Source organism: Coregonus lavaretus, assembly GCF_964263955.1.
Source record: "Coregonus lavaretus genome assembly, chromosome: 2".
Classification (NCBI taxonomy): domain Eukaryota; kingdom Metazoa; phylum Chordata; class Actinopteri; order Salmoniformes; family Salmonidae; genus Coregonus; species Coregonus lavaretus.
The window spans coordinates 44,154,358-44,161,287 of record NC_139989.1 but is presented as its reverse complement, the minus strand read 5'-3'; positions in this window follow the sequence as shown (position 1 = coordinate 44,161,287).

The window sequence follows — 6,930 nt, the reverse complement described above, 5'->3', positions numbered from 1 at the left end:
AGGGATGCTCTGTGTTCAAGCCCTGGCGGGAGGACTTTTACAGGAGATGAGAGAGGTTCGGCTGTTTGAACAGCTTGAGTTCTGTTTAATGAAGACCAGAGAGGTTCTGCTGACAGGGCTCCTGTTAGAGGGGAAGGTGGTGCTCAGTTCGCAATGGCAGTGACTAGGTCCTCACTCTCTGATGATATGGTCTCCTTCAGCTCCTCCGAGTCATCCATGGCAGGGATGACATTGACACTTACAGTTGAAGTCGGAAGTTTACATACACCTTAGCCAAATACATTTAAACTCAGTTCTTCTGAATTCCTGACATTTAATCCTAGTAAAAATTCCCTGTCTTAGGTCAGTTAGGATCACCACTTTATTTTAAGAATGTGAAATGTCAGAATAATAGTAGAGAGAATTATTTCTTTCAGCTTTTATTTCTTTCATCAAATTCCCAGTGGGTCAGAAGTTTACATACACTCGATTAGTATTTGGTAGCATTGCCTTTAAATTGTTTAACTTGGGTCAAACGTTTAGGGTAGCCTTCCACAAGCTTCCCACAATAAGTTGGGTGAATTTTGGCCCATTCCTCCTGACAGAGCTGGTGTAACTGAGTCAGGTTTGTAGGCCCCCTTGCTCGCACACACATTTTCAGTTCTGCCCACACATTTTCTATTGGATTGAGGTCAGGGCTTTGTGATGGCCACTCCAATACCTTGACGTTGTTGTCCTTAAGCCATTTTGCCACAACTTTGGAAGTATGCTTGATGTCATTGTCCATTTGGAAGACCCATTTGCGACCAAGCTTTAACTTCCTGACTGATGTCTTGAGATGTTGCTTCAATATATCCACATAATTTTCCTTCCTCATGATGCCATCTATTTTGTGAAGTGCACCAGTCCCTCCTGCAGCAAAGCACCCCCACAGCATGATGCTGCCACCCCCGTGCTTCACGGTTGGGATGGTGTTCTTCGGCTTGCAAGCCACCCCCCTTTTCATCCAAACATAACGATGGTCATTATGGCCAAACAGTTCTATTTTTGTTTCATCAGACCAGAGGAAATTTCTCCAGAAAGTATGATCTTTGTCCCCATGTGCTGTTGCAAACCGTAGTCTGGCTATTTTATGGTGGTTTTGGAGCAGTGGCTTCTTCCTTGCTGAGCGGCCTTTCAGGTTATGTGGATATAGGACTCGTTTTACTGTGGATATAGATACTTTTGTACCTGTTTCATCCAGCATCTTCACAAGGTCCTTTGCTGTTGTTCTGGGATTGATTTGCACTTTTCGCACCAAAGTACGTTCATCTCTAGGAGACAGAATGTGTCTCCTTCCTGAGCAGTATGACGGCTGCGTGGTCCCATGGTGTTTATACTTGCGTACTATTGTTTGTACAGATGAACGTGGTACCTTCAGGCATTTGGAAATTGCTCCCAAGGATGAACCAGACTTGTGGAGGTCTACCATTTTTTCCCCCTGAGGTCTTGGCTGATTTCTTTTGATTTTCCCATGATGTCAAGCAAAGAGGCACTGAGTTTGAAGGTAGGCCATGAAATACATCCACAGGTACACCTCCAATTGACTCAAATGATGTCAATTAGCCTATCAGAAGCTTCTAAAGCCATGACATCATTTTCTGGAATTTTCCAAGCTGTTTAAAGGCACAGTCAACTTAGTGTATGTAAACTTCTGACCCACTGGAATTTTGATACAGTGAATTATAAGTGAAATAATCCTTCTGTAAACAATTGTTGGAAAAATTACTTGTGTCATGCACAAAGTAGATGTCCTAACCGACTTGCCAAAACTATAGTTTGTTGACAAGAAATGTGGGGAGTGGTTGAAAATCGAGTTTTAATGACTCCAACCTAAGTGTATATAAACGTCCGACTTCAACTGTACCTCCTCTACCACCGAGTACTTTATGCTTCTCACCATATGCAGCAGATCCCTAATGGTTAACTGAATATACAAAATAGTAGTGTACACGTCTATAAATGCTCCTACCTTTTTCACATGGGTTAAGATTGACAAAGACCGTCTAAACCTTTGGGAGCATTCAACAATGTGCTGGTATCTTTCTTTCATTATAATACAACTGCACCATACAAGAGGGGGCAAAATCTGGGGTCATGTACATGACTAAGCCACTTACCACAGACAAGTTGGGCGGATGTGAGTCCATAGCTGTGCCCAATGGCTTGTTGATGAGGTGCCAGGGAGTTCAGTACCAGTTGAAAGTTCAGTAGCAGTAAACAGCACAGTAGCAATTAAAGGTCTGGCTACCTGGGGGGTGGATTAGGGGGTTGACTGGAAACATGCAAGTCCAGGCACCTAGGTCGCTGTGTGAGAGAAAGAGTTAGGAGAGAAAAAATAAATAAGGACACCAACAGCAACACTCAGGTCTTACTTCTATGAAGGCTTTTGAGCTGACGCTTTAAAGAGTTGTTTCCATATATTTCCCATCAGAAAACAGGGGAGGTGCTGGTCCAACCGCAGTTCCCAGCACACCTCCTTCTGCAGCTGCTTTAGCTTGATGCGCCAATTCCTCTCCCAAGTCGTTTAAGTGAGAGGAACAAAAATGTGTTGACAACAGGAGGCGTTCAGGTAAAGGGGATTAAAGTAACTCTCAGTGAACTGTCAGTATGTGTAATAGCTGTAATTACTTTCACCAATTATTGTAATCTATACAGCCTCATCCCGCCCTTTTTCTGCACAACTGAATATAGGTAATACTGTACATCTATCTCTGAAATGTAACTCGATGAGGTTCAACATATTTGGAACAGTTTTGAAGAAAATGGAAATATGCTTGTAAAAACATACATCCTTTTGAATGATTTCCAGCCCTTGGCTATGAACCACTCTTGCATGTCTCCTACACAGGTGTTGGGTGGAACTCTTCCCAACTCCTGCAGGATTAAAAACTGCCTCAAGTGTCCTCTGTGAGACAGAAAAAGGGATCATTACTTTGCTCCATACACAATGTACACCAAGTGAGCCCATATGAAAGGACTGGATGTGTTTCAGAAAGTATAAAGGTCTAAAATAAGTGGGTTTTGAAAGTAAAACACTAACCTGTTGTGTATGGTGCTCTTTTTCCCAGAGCAGTAGTACTGATTTTATGTAGCGGCTGTAGACAATGCACTCTTTCCACGTACACAGTACCTAAAATGGAGAAGGATTAAAATACATTTTTGAGAAGGATGATTGTGGATTATGAGTAACATGGGCACAGGAGGTTTGTCATACTTTCTTGTCCTTTGTGACGAGGCCTTTCTTCCCCAGCTTCCTCTTCACCAGCTTCCTCTTCCTCTCTGGCTGGTGAAAGAACCACTTCAAGTGCTCATCATGGAAGCAATTATAGCCAGAGTCCATAATGGCCATACTTGGGTCAGACAAGTCAAACCCAGGGGTCTTCAGGTGAAAAAGACTGATCTTCACAAACCAAAATAACAATACAATTGAATTGACACAGTCATCACAGCAATCAATCAATCCTTTACCTTACAGTATCTTAACAAATCACGTTTCAGATATGTACACTCTTAGAAAAAAAGGTGCTATCTAGAACCTAAAAGGGTTCTTCGGCTGTCTCTATAGGAGAACACTTTGAAGAACCCTTTTTGGTTCCAGGTAGAACCCTTTTGGTTCCAATGTAAAACCCTTTCCACAGAGGGTTCTACATGGAACCCAAAATGGTTCTACCTGGAACCAAAAAGGGTTCTACTTTGAACCAAAAAGGGTTCTACTATGGGGACAGCCGAAGAACCCTTTTGGAACCCTTTTTTAAAAGAGTTCTAAGAGATGGGAATCAGGAAGGCTCCTGACATTGTCATGATGATGGCATGTACTTAAAATATATGGTTTAACAATAAAGAATAACCTCAGATTATTTGGGAGAACACATAATAGAATTTACCTTCTCCCCCAATTTCCTCTGAAGAATGACATTGCTGCAGGCTTTTTTGTATGTTTATGGTCATGTGACCTCTACAAAGTCGAGAGCGATTGATAAGGCACAGTGGTCACAGCCTTTTTTGGGGGAGTAACCATAGCCTACTCTACCTATAGCTAGGTTGATGCATTTCTTACAGCATGCTATACGTGCGTGTTAATTCTACACCTTTCTCTCATTTTCATTCCATTCCAAGTTAAAAATTCAAACAGGAACCAAATGGCTATTAGTTAACCTACTCATGTTTGTCTCTTTATCAGCTGTTTTCAGCATTATGGTGGTAGTTCCTTCATCCACACACCTAATAAGAGAGAGAGCCATCTTCAATTGAAATATGAAATGTGCCCCACTTACAACATAATGTAAAATGATGTCATAAGTCAAACGTTGGCCTATACACGTCAACTGAGTTTCAGTAAAGCAAAAGTAGGCTATTTTTGTACCTTGCCATTTATGACTATCTATGCTACATGATATGGTCAGCAAATATAGTTTTTTAGAACAATCAACAGTGGTGTGTGGGAATGATCAGTCTGTCTGTCTGCACACTAGCCTACTAAAGAGGGAGTTCAACCATAGAGTGCAACCTGGTTAGTCCCCTGCGACGGAATATCACTTTTCTGATACCTGGCCCAATAGGTCTAATGAACCCAACGTGCTACTCAAATTTTGGGGACTTGAACTGTGGCTCCTGCGGTAGCATACAGAGGCAAGTTTCTAACGGACGATGCCACAATAACCCGGATCTCTGGACAGGGGCAGCAGGGCCGGCTCCAGGAATAAGCGACATAAGTAGTTGCTTACCAGAATAAACTCGTACAATTTTTTTTTTTACTACGTAGGGGTCTCAACTTACAGTTGGAGTAGTAGAATACACAAGGTGCTATTTCGAAATTTGGTTGTGCATCAGCCGTTATGTCAGTCACTCAATTAGCCATGTCAGCTAACCATTTTTAGATATATAAAATAGTCTAGCCAGCTATCTAAACTTGTAGTAACCATGACTGAATACTGACCGGGCAGGCAGGGCATGTGCCTAGGGGCACTGACCTCTAGGGGCCCCCAATGATTTTATTTTTCACTCTCCCTCAGATATCATTAACATGGCATACGTCTTGGCAAAATGTGTAGAATTGCAGGAAATTAGCTTTAAAACTGCCAACATTTCTCTTCAGCCCATGGCAAAATGTGTAAAACTGCAAAAAAAAATATCTCTTCCCCATGGCAAAATGAGTACACATTTAATTCCCAGTGTTAAATCAACACTGACAGTGTCTGTATGGGTCCACATTTTTCAGTGTTAAATTAGTTACTTACTTACTTAGTGTAAAGCCTTATTTGCATATTTCCCAGAGTGCCTTGCCTTTTGAGTGACATGTAGAGTTACCACCCCTTGACTGTATTTGTTAGTGACAGAAACATGGTTGTTGCATTAATCCATTTTCAGTCATGTGGCCTTCACCAAGTGAGATGCTAAGTGAATATGTTATCATTAAAATGATTTGGCATAGACTATGAAAATACAGTATGTAGGCTATATTGATTGAAATTAGGTCCATAGCCTACGTATGAAACTAACCGTTTCTGTCCTTCAGAAAGTGAACATTCGGGATTCATATTGTGCACAACAAGCCGAAATCACATTAGGGCTACGGCAAATTGCCTTACGTGAACTATCAAGCGTGTAGCGCAGCCTTTGGTCACGAAGTCCTGAAGTCTTTGTCTCCCTCTTATGGATAATTTGGGGAAGTGGTAAATTCACAAGCGGAGCTTCCGAGTTCTGCCATCAAGTGTTTTGGTGTGGTGTTTTGCTGAGATGTGAGATTTAAAGGTAGACTCTGCTATATGACGTATATGCAGAATGTAAACAGCATAGTGGGTCAATTTCCGCAGAAAGTAAACAGGATAGTGGGTTAATACCCACAACAACTAAGAGCGTGAGGCTCAACTTCTCCACTGTTTTGGTACCCTGGCTATCACGCTGTGAAGAGCTTGAAGCGAACGTGTGCACATGCGCAGATACTGTCTGTGACTGTGTGAGAGAGAATTCTTGCATCTCGCTCATCTCAATATCTGCTGTGCTGCACGTGGCAACGTCATTCCGCTGTGTCAACCTTTAATTAACAAAATGTCCAAATTCATATTATGCAACTAGACAAAAAACGGAAAGAGAATGTATATTTTCTTGACCGATTTGTGGGCTAAACCTATATTTAAACATCAAGCCTAGCAGATTAAGTTGCCTAACTATTCAGATAAAGTCATGTCTATAATTATTGGCACCCTTGATAAAGATGAGCAAAAAATACTGAGCTAGGCTGTATTGTATGCTCAAAAAAAAAGGGAAATCATATTAATTTATAATAATACAATTGCTTAGAGAAAGAGAGCCCTGTTGGCAGCCCTGTTTTCAATACTCTAGCACCCTCCCCTTTGGAGGATAATGACACTGAGCCTTTTTCTCAAATGTTTTATGAGATTGGAGAACATGTTGGGAGGGATCTTAGACCATTCCTCCATACAGAATCTTTCCAGATCCTTGATATCCTTCATCTGCTCTTATGGACTGCCCTCTTCAATTCAAACCACAGGTTTTCAATGGGGTTCAAGTCCGGAGACTGAGATGGCCATTGCAAAATGTTGATTTTGTGGTCAATTAACAATTTATTTGTGGATTTTGATTAGTGCTTGGGGTTATTGTCTTGCTGGAAGGCCCACTTGGCCTCTACCTAGCAGAGGCAACCAGGTTTTTGGCTAAAATGTCCTAATACTTGGTAAAGTTCATGATGCCATTGACCTTAACAAGGGCCCCAGGACCAGTGGAAGCAAAATAGCCCCATAACATCAAAGATCCACCACCATATTTTACCGTAGGTACATAGCTGCGGGAAGTAGGGATGCTGAGGGTGCTGCAGCACCCCCTTAAAAATCAGAATTAAAATATATGATATATATATATATATATATATATAATGATTCAATGACGGGT